This window comes from Pelmatolapia mariae, linkage group LG3_W (genome assembly GCF_036321145.2).
Source record: "Pelmatolapia mariae isolate MD_Pm_ZW linkage group LG3_W, Pm_UMD_F_2, whole genome shotgun sequence".
Classification (NCBI taxonomy): domain Eukaryota; kingdom Metazoa; phylum Chordata; class Actinopteri; order Cichliformes; family Cichlidae; genus Pelmatolapia; species Pelmatolapia mariae.
Window position 1 is genome coordinate 63,238,273 of NC_086229.1, and position 15,947 is coordinate 63,254,219.

Below are 15,947 nucleotides of genomic sequence, written 5' to 3' on the forward strand. Positions count from 1 at the left end.
AACAAGATAATGTGTTTATTCAGAGGACATCTGCAGCACAACACATCTGGCACAATTTCCTCCCACATTTCCGGTCCACGCGCGTGGAAAGATGCAATTTCGAGGTGCGGTGGATTTTCCCTGGACACGCGTTGAGGTGCGAATGTGCACGCGTCACATTAGGGGCGTTTGGGGCATTTTTGCTCGCCTCTATCGGTGTGAACGCACCCTTAGGAGTTGGACACCTGGGCGTGCCTGCTGAGTAGCTGGGTGGAGTCTCTGCCTATCCTCGGATTGGATAATTGGTTGATCACCTCCAGTATTTAACCACCAGATGACAGCCACCTGGCCCCTTCTCTCCTAACCTCCACCATCCAACAAAGAACCTGTGTTTTGATTAGTGGCTGTGTAGAGTATCTTGTTTCTGTGGTACGTTTATAGTAGTGGGCAGTCAGTTACTATTTTTTTCCCTTTAGTATCTTTCACTTATTGTTTTTTTTTTTTTTTGGGGGGGGGGGGGTTGTTTTTTGCGTTTTCTTGTGTAAAGCTGTGCATTTATTCTTTCTATATTCTATATTATTCTTACTTGTGTAAGCATCTTGGGTGTATTTAACACAATTGCCTCATGTTTTAATGTTACGTTTTAATTTAACTCAGTTGTTAAATTTTCTGCCAAAATTGTTGCAAGACACCTCTGTGGACCCAATGTCCACTTTTGAATTAAGTACATCCAGTATGTTCTTTTTTCAGTGTAGTAGTTTAACAACATGAAGCTTATACTTCCACTTTTCCTAGAAGATAGGGTTTAGCTTAGCTTCCAAGAATGTTGTCTTGACTTTCAGAAAACCGGTTATTCCAAAATCTGTACTTTGTGCCTGATGATCCAGGTTCATAACTGAATACTCAAGGATAGTCTCAATTAAACCTGCAGCCTCTCATGCAACATCAAAAACCTCTGCGTTTGCCTTCATCTTCACCTTCTCTGCTCTTTAGTTCATCTCTTAAAGGTGTTTGTCCACTGTGCTCAGGATTTCCCTCTCAGTTTGTTCACATTAATTCTCCACTTTCTGGAGTCTTCTGAGTTCAGCTATGGTTCCCACACTGCTCAGATGAGCTAGCAATCCTTCTGGTTTCCATATGTTTGGTCACACACACTCTCCAATCTGCTCCACTTTTGCTTCGTCTTCTTAAAGCAGTACAGTTATATTAGTAGGGTCCTTGCCATATATGATCACATATCTGAATTCAAAAAGAATCTAGACATCAGATGTTAATCCTGTTGTTTTTTTATTGTTTACAAGCTGTGGCAGATGTTGACTTCCAAAGAGTTGGGAAAACATCACAGATCGCCTCATGTGTGCTATGTGTAGTTTTGCTTCCTCTGTCTTGCAGTGTCCTTTTAGAGTTGCAGCCATGTTGCTTAATTTGAATGTGTAATTTGAGCCTTCTACGAAAGACTACAAAAAGCTAGTATGTTAATAAAATTTTGTCCATTCATTCAAGACTATGTTTAGCCTCTATCTTTTAAGAATTGTGTCTTTAATGTTTAGAAAAAATTGTTTTTTTAAATTTCAGAAATTTCATCCCTACCAGTTTCTGATCTGCTCCAGAGGAATGTAAGCACAGTTCACTGACTCCACCACTGTGAACCCCTTTGAAACAACATGAAATACTCGAAAACCAAAATCATTTTCACTCAGTTTATAGCCAAATCAGTCTCTTACTGTGTGACTGGGGATCCAGGTTCATGACCTATGACTGGAGGATATTTTCTGGACATGTCACTGTTTATGGACATAGAGCAAACATAGAATCAAGTGACCTGTTTTTGGTCATCCGTTGGTCAGATGTGTAAGGCTGAAAATCTTTGTTTTCTCACAACTACTATGACTTCTGTACAACAGACTGTTACCAACTAAAAACTCTCTTACAAAACCTCTAATTAATGTAGGACAAGCTATTGGCAGGTTAATCTTTTTTTAAAATCATTTTAGAATTCTTAGCTAATATTTTGACCATTTTCATATTGTTTACAATATAGTCTCATTCTTACTACAAAACTTCATAGGAAAACATATCAATAAGTTAAACACATGATACACTCTGAAAGCAGCACAGCTGCTGTGTGTTTTGCAGAAATAATTTCCAATGAATGTGTGACCTTAAAAACCTTTGTTGTAAATATTAGAAACATCGTAATATGTTAAGATAAGTTTAGAAAATTTCCAAATTTTTGGAAGATATATTTTAGCTTAAGGCTTCCAACTACGGTGTCTTTTCTTTCCACATAATTGATTGTTGCATTATTTATTTTTCATCTCAACCAAAACCTGATGTAGAAAAGATTAAGCACAATTCAATGACTCCACCCTCGCAGACCCCTTTCAAATAATATAAAAAGACTCCATAACCAAAATCATCTTCAGCTATTTGAGAGCAGAATCAGTCTCTTACTTTTTGACTGAAGGTTCAGGTTTGTGACTGAACTGTGGAAGATAGCCTCTGGACATGTCACTGTTCATGGACATAGAGCTGGATCCTGGAAATTCTGCTCTGTGGTTGTGTTGCTGACGTCTGTAAACACAAACAATGAATAAAGCACTGATTTTCCTTCTAAGTACTGTATGCCTGTTGTTGGTCATTCAGCTATCTCTTTCTCTGTCAAATTTATGAGGCTAAAGAAGTCTCTTACAACTACTCTATTCACGTAGCAAGCAGGTCTGGCCTGGATCTGGTATCAAGCTGGCACCGCTGGCTGACTTCTGGCATGATAACATGTATGTCATCCAGATGTGGGCTAGGTCTGGCATAAATAGCACTGTCTATGTAATGGCATGCCATATCTGGCTCAATTGTGGTTTGGTTTATATGGCCCGTAGAAAACAGGTCTTCCGCTGATCCGGCATCAACCCACATAGCAAAATTGGTATGGTCCGGATCTGACCCACAAAATGTGGTTACACATGGCCCACATACCACCAAGAATGACGGCCCTTTGGTGGCCCAGATCAGGTTTGCCAGATGTAATCCACACATGGGCCAGAACAGGACCACCAGTGTATCTGCAACTGGCCTTGTGCTGGCCCATGTGTGTGTAAGCAGGGCCAGATCTGGGCCATACCAATTTTGCTATGTGGGTAATGACAAGGACAAGCTCCCACAACAAACAGCAAAGACAACTGGTGTGTTTGAATGCCCATGTCTGCATACATTTGGACTCAATCATTCAAACAATGATGGAAACAACTGGCAGAGTCATTTATAAAGCTCTGCAGAACTCAACCACTCTGCAGGGAAATGTGTGATTTACACACCAGGAGGTGTGCTGGCTGTCTGAGTGGTGTCCAAAAAACAATGTGGGCTTCATAGATAATTGGCAAGCCTTCTGGAGGAAACCTGGTCTTGTTAGGAGAGACATCATCCATCCCACTTTGGATGGAGCAGCTCTCATTTCTAGAAATATGGACAAATTTATTAAACTCCCCAAAAGTCTTGCACGCCTCTCTGCAGCTTCTCTCCTCCTGCTACCCCCCAAAAAAACCCATCTCCCAAAAAGACAAAAAAACAAACAAACTAAAAACCAGCAATAAACAATTTAAACATAAAAAATCACAAAGAAAGAACAATACAGTATCCACATCTGAACCAAGGAGTAAAACAGTGAAATGTGGATTATTAAATATTAGGTCTCTCTCCTCCAAGTCTCTGTTAGTACATGACTTAATAATTGATCAACAAATCGATTTACTCTGCCTTACAGAAACCTGGTTGCAGCAGGATGAGTATGTTAGTTTAAATGAATCAACACCCCCAAGTTATTCTAACTACCAGAAACCTCGAAGCACAGGCCGAGGGGGCGGTGTGGCAGCAATTTTTCACACCAGTCTATTAATTAACGAAAGACCAAGACAGACTTTTAATTCATTTGAAAGCCTGATGCTTAGCCTCGTCCACCCCAGCTGTAAAACTCAGAAACCAGTCTTACTTGTTATCATATATCGTCCACCTGGGCCTTACACAGAGTTTCTCTCTGATTTCTCTTTTTATCTGATTTAGTGCTCAGCTCAGATAAAATAATTATTGTGGGTGATTTTAACATCCATGTAGATGCTAAAAATGACAGCCTCAACATGGCATTTAATTTGTTATTAGACTCAATTGGCTTCTCTCAAAATGTAAAAGAACCCACCCACCACTTTAATCACACTCTAGATCTTGTTTTAACATATGGCATAGAAACTCAGCTCTATCTATCCATGAAGCCAGATAACACACACCAATTAGTTAAACTGCAGGAATGTCTTAAAGACATAAAGACCTGGATGGCTGCTAACTTTCTGCTTCTTAATTCAGATAAAACTGAGGTTATTGTACTCGGCCCTGAAAATCTTAGAAATATGATATTGTGAGTACAAGAAAATAATTATTAGAATATAATGTGTTAAATTTGTTTAGATCACAGTAATAAGGAAGGATTTGTCTCTGTGTTTCAGTTTGGTTTAGCTGTGGCCTGAGAGTGTGTAATTCTTTAGAGAGAAAGGAATTTATGGACACTGGGGGTCTGGTGTCATAAATAAAAGGAGTCAGGAAGCTACAGTTGGGGGTTGCTGATGCTGATGCTTGTACCTTTAATAAAAACTCATAATTGCCATTACTTAGAAGTAGGCTTGCAGGAGACTCTCCACCTTATCTGTAAATGTAAGACAATGGCCCAGTGAATGCAGAGTGGGGGTCTCAATATTTGTAATATGTTATTTCTGTTTTGTATGTTGTGTAGAGGAATTTGGTTTAACTTGGGTGAGATTACTTTTATGACCCCCAGGAAGTACGTATACAGAGACACACAAACAGTGCTTTGACTGTTACGACGCACCCACACTTACATGCACATTCACTCACGTGCACACACATACCAGGTATCCGCACACAGTCATTCACGTGCACTCACATAGGCACATGGGTACGCGCACACACAGGCACTCACGTGCTCATGCACACAGACACAGAGTTTGGAGCACTCTGTGGGGGTTTTATGATAGGGCTGCTTCTATAAAGCTGGCTGTGACTAACAAAGAGGTGAAGATTGTTGCAGAGGGACACCGGCCTCGTCTTCCCTTCTAGAAGTGCATGCTTAAATAAAGATGAATAAAGATTTTGTAAAAATGATTACTGAGTTCCGGTGCCGTTTTCTGGATCCTTCGACGAATAAAGAACCGGGGCAAAACTGATTTCGTAACAGTTTTGGTGCCGAAACCCGGGATTCGCTCGAGGCCCAGAGAGGATGAATTGGCAGAGCTGAGATCGTGAAACGAGGTGAACAGAGAGCTAGCTCACATGATTGAAAGGTAAGCACCACCTATTTATTTTCGAAGTGTGCATATTGTTTAAAGCCTAAATTATCTGTTCGCTAAGTTGAGCGTATCTCAGTGTAAATTCACTCAGTATGTTAAAGAAACGGTGTGTGATCCGTTTTAGTGGCGGTGTGTGATCCGTCCTCCGTGCGTTAAAGCAGGAAACGTGTTACTATTAGTTAGAAAGCGGGGTTTAAGGCCTCGTCGCCGGCTGAGGGCCGTGTGTGCTTTGAGTTTGGCAACTCAACCCATCTTCGGACGCGGCGTTGGGACCTGTGGGACAGGAGCCGGGGTGGTGACCTGGGCACTGGGGGCGCCTTAAATAACTAAAGCCTAGGTGTGGGATCCTAGTCACGGTTGATAAACTGCATGAGAGTGGGGGCAAGTTGCTTTGTTAGTGAGAGAACGACTGCTTGGCTCGTCCCACTGACTGCAGTGTCTCGACTGTGTAGGTGTGTGAAAGCGCCGTTAGAGTCGGCGTCTCGTCTGAAGTACGGGAGTCAATTAAAGTAACAAAAAGAATTTGGGTCTAAAAGTGTGTGTTTGTGGTGTGCAGAAATTGCGGCAGGAGGCCGTGTCGCGAATTGTTGCAAACTGTGAAGTCAATTGGGGGGTTTAATTTGGTTTTATTTTTTATGGGGAAGAGAAACTGCGGTATCCAGTCCGTGGCGCAGTTTCAATGATTCGTGAGGCAAATGTGGCGCGATCTGAAGATCGTGAGCCTAATTGTCCTAGATAGGTTGAGGTGTACAAGAGCGGACGGCACCCGCTCTTTGTTCTGATCAGGGCCTTGTCCTGAATCAGCAGAGGTGTCTTGCAGAAAGTTTGAATGGGACTGCGAGAAGCATGAGGTGTGTGTGAGCCAGCCTCGAGGGGCGGGTTCACAGGTGGAACAAAGGAGGAGCAAAATGTGTGTGTGTGAGTGAGAGTGAGAGAGGAAGAAAGGTGGGGGCGAGTGACCAGCCTGTGAGTGTGTGTGAATTACTTGATGGCAAAAAGGGAGACGAAGTAGAGTAGTTGATTGTCTGTGAAATAATAAGAGTTAAAAAATAAATGTGATCGAATAGGAGAAAGTGAACTAAAATAAATAAAGAAAACTAAATAGTGGATTAGTGTTAAGGTAATGATAAATAAATTGATAAAATTAATAGTGACATTTAAAGGTGACCAAGTACTCAAGGATGAATGGAGAATCTGTTTGCTAACTGTATGAGAGCTGTTGGGGTGAAAGGAAAATTAGGTTGGAGGAGTGAGTTAACAGGTTAATGTGTGGGTGTAAAACAATGGGGTAAAAAAAGATTCTGGTTTGACCAACCAGTGATCAGACAATAAATTTAGTTGTTAATATAGTAAACTGGGAGATGCTTTCTGCTTGATTGGTGCAGCACAAGTAATTTACAGTATGAGGGAAATTTTATTTTGGTGATAACATTTTGAACTTTCATGTCTGTTGTCCTGTCATCTTAGTAGGTTAATAGCTGATATGCAAATTAGTTGATCGTTCTTAGATTAACGACAGGTGACTGAATTCTAGCACGAGTGAATGAGATGTGTTGGAGTTTGTTGGAGTGGAGACTCTAAAATACTGAGTTTCCTGTTGTGATGTGCGAATGAATCCTGCACCCAGATACACAACTCTGAATACATGAGAACAAACTTCTTTTGTGAAATGCATGACAATATGTCACATGTTTTATGATGACAGGGAAAGAGGAAAACTAAATAAAATCTGTGGCCCAAGTGAGTAAAAAGCACAAACTGGGGGATACAAACTGACTGTTTAAGTTGGAAAACTGTGAAGGGATCTGAAACACTGCAAAAAGAAATATATACAAAATCACACACACAAGCAGGACATGCATTAACCCTACTAACACAAACACAAGAGAGCTCATGAAGATTAGACAGCATCTTGAGCATGTGAGTCTGTTTATCATCTTGTCCAAGTCACCTCGTGTGATGAAAAGATCAGTGGACTCATAGCACATTAGTTAAAGATGATCAATTAATAGCAGATAAGTGTGTAGGAAAGGCAGCTTTAAGAACATGTCCTGCTGGAGATGCAGCTCCACAGACATCCATTAAACCTGCCTAATAACACAAACACACATGCAATGAAAATCAGCCTGTTATCTGTCATCAGTGTTAAAATAGTGTCAATTTAATAGACACTTGTTATCAAATGACAGTTGACTCTCTAGGTTGCAGGACAACATTTTAATTTTTGTGGGGAAAAAAAGAGAAAGAAAATGATGAAAACAAAGAAAAATAAAAGTGTGGAAGTGTGAGTGGGAAATTGTCTCCAACTGGGTGAAGCAGTGACACTACAGGTCACCTTCTTCCCCTGCTGGACACAAAAGAAAACATAAGTTGGAGTGTTATGGGTGAAAATAATCAATAACAACATCAAGAAGATGTTTTGTGTTTGCGGTTAAGAACAAATAGGAATTTTATTTTCGGGGTTTAAAGTTAGTAGAGTTCAAAACAAATAAGTGGAGATGTGTTGCTTTAGGTGTGATGAAAACATATGCAGTCACAGCGAATAATGAAAGTCTCTCAGTCTGTCGTTTACAGGTGGGGAACGGACCTGGATCAATTCTCCACGGGCAGCAGTCGAAAGAAAATTATAGGTTAAGATTATTAGAAATAAAAAATAGAAACACCCAGCCAGAATTTTTGGCCGAATTGTTTTGCAGCTTCCCGTCCTCATCCTGAAAAAGCAAGCTCCAAGGAAGCTAATCTCTCCCTGAAGACACAGAGTGCAGTTCCAGAAGCACGAGGATGAACATCAACAGAAGAAAGCAGTCCAAGAGACAATACCAGAGACCTGAGCAGAGAGATCCAGCAGCACTATGGACAAACGGCATCAGAAAGAGAAGATCCATCATCTTGATTGGATGAATGGAGATGCGTTTCCAGCAAGCTGCAACTTCACGGTGTGTGAAGGACTTTTGAGAAGATTGTTGGACTTTGACACTTGCCATGTTTGGAGCAAGATGGCAATGAAAGAGACAGTGGGAGCATACATGGGACAAAGCTGAAGAGAACTGACTGCCATTGGACAGCAAAGTGGGAGAGGAGAAAGGAGCAGGTGAGGACAGAGGAATGCTGTTTTAGTGTGGGGAATTAAATTGGGTTAGAGAATCCAGGGGAGACAACCGACTGCCTTGAAGTGGAGGATTGATAAAGTGTCCAGACGACCACAAAAGGGGGAGGAAGACAAGCACTGAGGTATGCAAGAGTACTGTTAGAGAAAATGGAAAGATAACACCACACATGCACATGATATGCACTACAGAGGATACACAATCATACATAAAGTGTCACACATCAAAAGAGGGTAATTGTAGAAGGGGTTAATAACACACAGCGTGGTTGCCGATGGGAACCTGCAAGGACTTGGGGTTTAGCTGTGCCGGACTGTGACAGAGATTTTCATTTAGATGTTTCTGAAACAAAATTTGGAGTCAATGGAGTTTTGTTTCAGAAAAAAGGGGGAAGGTACATAAAAGGATACACAGAAATAGTAAATGCATTAACCCGATAAACACACACAATGAAGCTCATTAAGATCAAACACAATTTTAAGTAGGCAATACTGTTACCATCATCCTGTTTGGTCTATTTAAGGGATTGAGAAGTGATTCATTGACAACTAAATTAGTATTATTTTGGGGAACATGATAACAGGGGTGAACAGAATCTTGCAGTCAGAGTTTAAATGAGTGAAACTAGCAGATTTTTTGTTTTTTGTTTTGTTTTGTTTTTTGTTTCTGATGTATGGGGAAGGTTTTACCATGGCACCAAGTTTTAGATTTGGTGTGTTTTCACCTATTAGAAAACATTCTGGGACAAGTCCTAAGACCGGGCTTCTGTATTTTTATTTAATTTTGTTTTTCAGTTTGATCTGTTATTTTTATTATTATTCTGGACAGTGCATTGGGAGTTTTGTTTGACAGTTTTGTTTGATATTTTTATTTTATTTTTTGTTTTGAACAAGTGCACTGACTTGTGTTTGTGAATTTCTTTTCTTTAAGCAGATCTGCACGACGGGAATTAAAAGCGTTTTACAAGATGTCGAGAAAACTGTTGCACGTGAGTTTCTCCAAAAATTACAATTGGGCTCTGGAGAAAGCCGTTTATTTGGGACAATTAGAAAATGAGTCCCTGCCCAAAAAGGATTCACCGAGGCAATCCGATTTAAATTCTTCTTTTTCTTTTTGAAATGACGTCATTTTGCTGTGGGTGGAAACGAAAATGCAATGATATTTTCTACTACCAGCAAAGAAAGAATGAATGAATGAGTGAGAGAAAAAAACTGACTGACTGGTAAAAGCTGACAAAACTGACAAGACTTGACCACTACTCAAGGTTAACCTCCACCTAGACAGGACAAAAGGGTGGATCAATTTATGTGTTTCTTTTACAGGAGCAGGAAGATGACAGCAGCATCCTAGGTTGCGTGACGATTTAAACCTTTAAATGCCATTTTCTGTGTTTGTCAATCTATCAGGGGTGTGTTATTCATGGGCTTGTGCGCAGCGTTAACATTTACATTTCTTTTCTACAGCAGGAAGTTAATGATGTGTTTGATTATGTGAGTTACAGCAGGACACACTAATGGTTGATGTTTTTTCTATTACAGGATTACTGGGTTTATGAGTGAAGGGAACCTACAGGCTATATGTTGATTATGCTATTACATTGTGTTGTTGGAAAATGTTGAATATTACAGGGGAGAAGTGAAAATAGTGTGAGAATCATCCTGTGTTGAAATCACTGTTATTTATTCTACAGCAGGATTAACTTTATGACCTTTTTTATAGCACCTCTGGAACCTGTTGACCTGCGCCTGACCATCAGGATGATCCATGTGTGTCGTTAATGTTTGTTTTTCTAAGAGTGCATGTAGAGGATTCAGCAGAAAACAGACAAGTGACATGAGAAAACAAATAAGAGATGCAGTGTTAATGGAATAGTTGAATATGGGCTCATTAGCTGGCCACTACTGAGCTCCTAGTAAGTGGAGTGACATTGTTTAAGGAAAGTCACCGATTAAATTGTGGACTAAATTGGGATGATTCATGATTTGGGACAGATTATGGCAATAATAGTGATTTGATGATTTGAGAAAATCTACACATGACACTTGTCTTTTACGCTGAATACTTTATTACTCTTTTGATCTATAGTTGGTTGAAAATGTGAAGTTTAATTGAACAGACGTTGTCTTCCAGGATACAAGCTTCAGGTGGAGCTGGGAATTAAATAGGCTAAACATGTAATTGCCGACTAATGTTTTTACACAGGGTTACAGGCTGGAGTATGGCTGCTCCAAGTGGGAAACCCTGGAGATTGTTTTAGGGAGACTGTGCAACATTCTTGTACATGTCTCATTGGGGAGTTGACACATGGCGGAAGCCATGTGGCGAGAGGAGTGTCAGTTTAATTTGCAGATGTCGTGAGGTGTCATGACGAGAAGGAGCGACTGAGGAGAACGTCCACAAGATGGGAGCTGAGGCCAGGAGAGAGTCCTCAGGAGAATCAGAGATCACCTTCAGCACAGCAGACATCGTACAGGAGATCGTTATGAGGAGACTCTGCACAGCAACATATTAAATAAAATGAAAGAGTGTCGACGTTGACGTTGAGGAAGACAGCTAAGGTGTACGACGTGCTCTGCCTTAAAATCTTCAGCAGCGTTGGAACGTGAGAACTGAGAGATGGAGAGAGCGTGCCAAGCTCCAAAAGTGACAGCGCAGAGGAAGTCCAGCGATGGAATTATGATTCTGTGAACAGCACAAATGATTTGATCCTTTGCAGAGAAGCCTTCAGCATGGGAAGAGATGTAAACAGACAAGCCTTTCATCTAAATTTACATCATGTCAACTTCTCTAGGCTGGTTAAGGGGAAATTAGAGAGAAACAGTAGTGTGAGGTGTGATACTTGTTGTTATTGTAACTGTGATTTTTCTTATAAGTGAATTGCCCATAGACAGACCTGAATCCATTCCGGCGACTCCACCATCACAGGTCACGGTGAAGCAAACCAAACACAGACGACATGATGCTACTTTTGGGAAATGGGGAGAGCTTAGATGAACACATTTTTAGTAACAGATTTAGAGTATTGTTGATCTGCCATTGGGCAGATCAAAAGAGGGATTTGTGAGTACAAGAAAATAATTATTAGAATATAATGTGTTAAATTTGTTTAGATCACAGTAATAAGGAAGGATTTGTCTCTGTGTTTCAGTTTGGTTTAGCTGTGGCCTGAGAGTGTGTAATTCTTTAGAGAGAAAGGAATTTATTGACACTGGGGGTCTGGTGTCATAAATAAAAGGAGTCAGGAAGCTACAGTTGGGGGTTGCTGATGCTGATGCTTGTACCTTTAATAAAAACTCATAATTGCCATTACTTAGAAGTAGGCTTGCAGGAGACTCTCCACCTTATCTGTAAATGTAAGACAATGGCCCAGTGAATGCAGAGTGGGGGTCTCAATATTTGTAATATGTTATTTCTGTTTTGTATGTTGTGTAGAGGAATTTGGTTTAACTTGGGTGAGATTACTTTTATGACCCCCAGGAAGTACGTATACAGAGACACACAAACAGTGCTTTGACTGTTACGACGCACCCACACTTACATGCACATTCACTCACGTGCACACACATACCAGGTATCCGCACACAGTCATTCACGTGCACTCACATAGGCACATGGGTACGCGCACACACAGGCACTCACGTGCTCATGCACACAGACACAGACACAGAGTTTGGAGCACTCTGTGGGGGTTTTATGATAGGGCTGCTTCTATAAAGCTGGCTGTGACTAACAAAGAGGTGAAGATTGTTGCAGAGGGACACCGGCCTCGTCTTCCCTTCTAGAAGTGCATGCTTAAATAAAGATGAATAAAGATTTTGTAAAAATGATTACTGAGTTCCGGTGCCGTTTTCTGGATCCCTCGACGAATAAAGAACCGGGGCAAAACTGATTTCGTAACAGTTTCTAACCAGACTCTTACTCTGGATGGCATTACCTTGGCCTCCAGTAATGCTGTGAGGAACCTTGGAGTCATTTTTGACCAGGACATGTCCTTCAACGCACATATTAAACAAATATGTAAGACTGCTTTCTTCCATTTGCGCAACATCTCTAAAATTAGAAATATCCTGTCTCAGAGTGACGCTGAAAAACTAGTTCATGCATTTATTACTTCCTGGCTGGACTACTGTAATTCACTATAATCAGGATGTCATAAAAACTCGCTGAAAAGTCTTCAGCTAATCCAAAATGCTGCAGCAAGAGTACTGACAGGGACTAGAAAGAGAGAGCAGATTTCTCCTATTTTGGCTTCCCTTCATTGGCTTCCATGATGCATTGAGTTTTTCCTTTCCAGTCACCTTTCTCACTCACTATGTGTTAATAGACCTCTCTGCATCGAATCATATCTGTTATTAATCTCTGTCTCTCTTCCACAGCATGTCTTTATCCTGTTTTCCTTCTCTCACCCCAGCAGCAGATGGCCGCCCCTCCCTGAACCTGGTTCTGCCGGAGGTTTCTTCCTGTTAAAAGGGAGTTTTTCCTTCCCACCGTCGCCAAATTGCTTGCTCATAGGGGGTCATATGATTGTTTGGTTTTTCTCTGTATCTATTGTACAATATAAAGCGCTTTGAGGCGACTGCTGTTGTGATTTGGTGCTATATAAATAAAATTGAATTGAAGTGAATTGCAAATATACCAAATTAGTCTTTCCTTCATCATTATTCACTAATCCTACCATGGGTCACCAGAATAAGGAGTCACAGCAGCTCATCAGGTTAGTTATGAGCACATTCACATGAATAGTGTGGTGTTGCCAGCATCAAACCAATCCAAGTCATCAATATTGTATTGGTAGGACAGCTGTTATTTTACAAAGGAGAAAAAATAATAAAACCTCATTGGAAACAAATATCATGAAGTCAAGCACACAATACAGACTGAAAGAAACACAGCTGTATCAGTGGTTATTTAAGGCAAATCACTTCATATAATTGTTTTAGTGATTTTAAAGCTTTTACTAAAACACTTTACTGTGTTACTAAATTTTATTCTCTCCTTTTGCCATTTTCACATTGTTTATAATATACATAGTTTCTTACTTTTTGCCTGATGGTCCAAGTTCATGACTGTAGATTGGATGATAATCTCTGAGATTGTCACTGTTTATGGACATAGAGCTGGATCCTTGAAACTCTGCTCTGTTCTGCCTCAAAACACTCATCTTTATGACTTCTGGGCAAGAAACAAGGAACACTGACTGTGAAAACAGCACAGAAGAAACATCACAAACATTTTTTTAAGACATAACTGGCAGAACAGGATATACACCACACCAGGACACACATACACAGTCTAGCTTGTATTAAATGCAGGTGACCCTTTGTCTCATAAATAATAAATACTTTTACTCCCTTACAGCTCACTGAGAGACAGCTAAATTAGCACAAGAAAAACAAAGTCAGTCTGACGTATGGTGTATGGTGCCACAAACTCCAATACCAAAACAGGCTAAAAGCATTTTCAGACTTTTTTTGTTCTACCTTGAGAAACATGCATATGAGTTTTTCCAGTATGAAACACATGTTCTCATTATTCTGACACCCCATAAATGCTCAGTAACACTCACCTTGTTTTCGCTCATCTGCTTCATGACTGTACAAACTGAAATTACAGTACTTTGTTTCCTCCTCACCTCAGCAGAGCAGCTCCTCCCATCTCTACAGGAACTCGTATGACTAAATTCTCAGTATGTCAACTAATGATTAGCCCAGCCTGAAGAAATATATATTTTCTTAAAAGCCACAAATATGAATCATGTGAATATAATTCAAATATAGACTAGACCTGCCACACACAATCAATACATTTTTAATTCAGTTGACTTTTATTCATGCACCACCTGATAACAACAACAGTCATATCATGGCAGATTCTATTGTAATAGTGAAAGAAACACTAAAAGGTTGGAGTACATAAATTGGTACATAAATCAATAATTTTCTTGTGGAGTCATTGTATTTGTGTGACAGAGAAAGAAAGTGAGAAAGAGGGAGAGAGAGTCAAGTGTGAGCGTTTTTGTCATGAAAATGTACTTCAAATTGAGAATAGGGATGAAGTAATAAAGCCCTCAAGGAGCTCCCAAAAGTGCCAAAGACCCAAGGCCACAAGTGTCAGCAATATCTTTTCAACCATTCCAGCAGGTGAGGAAGGAGGAGGCCCCTGATGGATCGCCTACACCCACAAAGGGTGGGAGCCCCAGAGGACCAGCAGTGATGGGCAAAAAGCAGAGCCTCCCACCTCCCAGCTTTCTGAAGTTGAAGCTTGTATCAAACAAAGGTTCTTTACTTCAAACGCTTCAACACAGTCCCCTTTGGTGGCACCTGGTGGCCAAAAAGATGAGCTGAGCAGCTTGAATCTACAACTTAAAATGACTGCCAAAAAGACTATGCATTGCCCTGGCTTCATCATAAAATCACTCTGACTTCTCCCTTACAAGATTTGCAGTGTTTATTTTATTTATTTTTGTGGAGCTAGAAAAGAGAGAACAGTATGTAATACATTTTTACGTGTAATCTAACAAGAAAAATTAAATTCCTTATTAAAAATCTTAAAAGGCAAGGTTAAGTGACTACACCAGCAAAAATTACAATTTAATATTACATTTCTTTGTTTATTCTTTTGCTAAATTACCACAAAGTTATGGACTACTTAAAATGACAGTACAATTATTTCTTCTAGTCTGTAAATTTCATTCTAGCTACAAGTATTTGTAAATAAAATCATCATCAGATTACACTGACATTCCATGTAATCCTGGGAGAATTAAACTCTAAGTGTAAGCGCAATATTATAAAATGTTAGACCATTTTCATACACAGTATTTCTGCCTGAGGTACTGCAGTACAGTATTTTATTTTACTTTTTGAGTTTAAAACATTTTGTATTAAATTGGACTGCGAACCCCAGTCAGCACTTGCACATAAACTAGTCAGTTTTTTTTATTTTTTGTCACACTTTTTGGCTGGACCTTTTCAGTTCCCGACTGACTACTCTACTGTCAACAACAAATTTCCCACCTGTGGGACTAATAAAGGTCATCTTTAAAATACAGAAGGACCGTGATAAGTAGATACCCCACAGCTGCCCTGCCTGCCTGCCTGGCTCTCCCCTGCAGCAGAGCCTATTTTCAGGTGCCCCATTTCAAATCTTGACTGCTTATTGTTACATTCTTGCTTCTGTGACACCACTTTCATCTTTTTCTGAATTGTGAAATATTATCGGTTCAGTGAACATTTTACTTATTGTAAGTGTGGCTTTCATATCATCATTTAGCCGTTACACAATTTTATGCTTAAATATACTTCACTAATCTCATCACCTTTATTTTTCCTCCATTCCTACATTTCTAATACGGAACGATAAAGTTCGGAGGTTTCAACTGAACTACAAAGGTTAATTGTTACTTGACCTTTGTGTCTTTGTGCTCAGACTTTAAACCAGAGTGAGGTGTTATCTAGTGAAGTAGTCCACCAGCCCAACCACTGACATCCAGCTGTGGTCCGCTGACTCC

General features: G+C 40.1%; 2 protein-coding genes across 2 annotated transcripts in view; both read right to left on the reverse strand.

The window, feature by feature from the left end:
* LOC134623853 (GTPase IMAP family member 8-like) overlaps nt 1-15,947 on the reverse strand; it is a 520,463-nt gene that overhangs the window by 404,696 nt on the left and 99,820 nt on the right. The window lies entirely within an intron of this gene.
* The window catches only part of LOC134647003 (NACHT, LRR and PYD domains-containing protein 3-like), a 38,757-nt gene that overhangs the window by 1,665 nt on the left and 21,145 nt on the right, over nt 1-15,947 (reverse strand). The window lies entirely within an intron of this gene.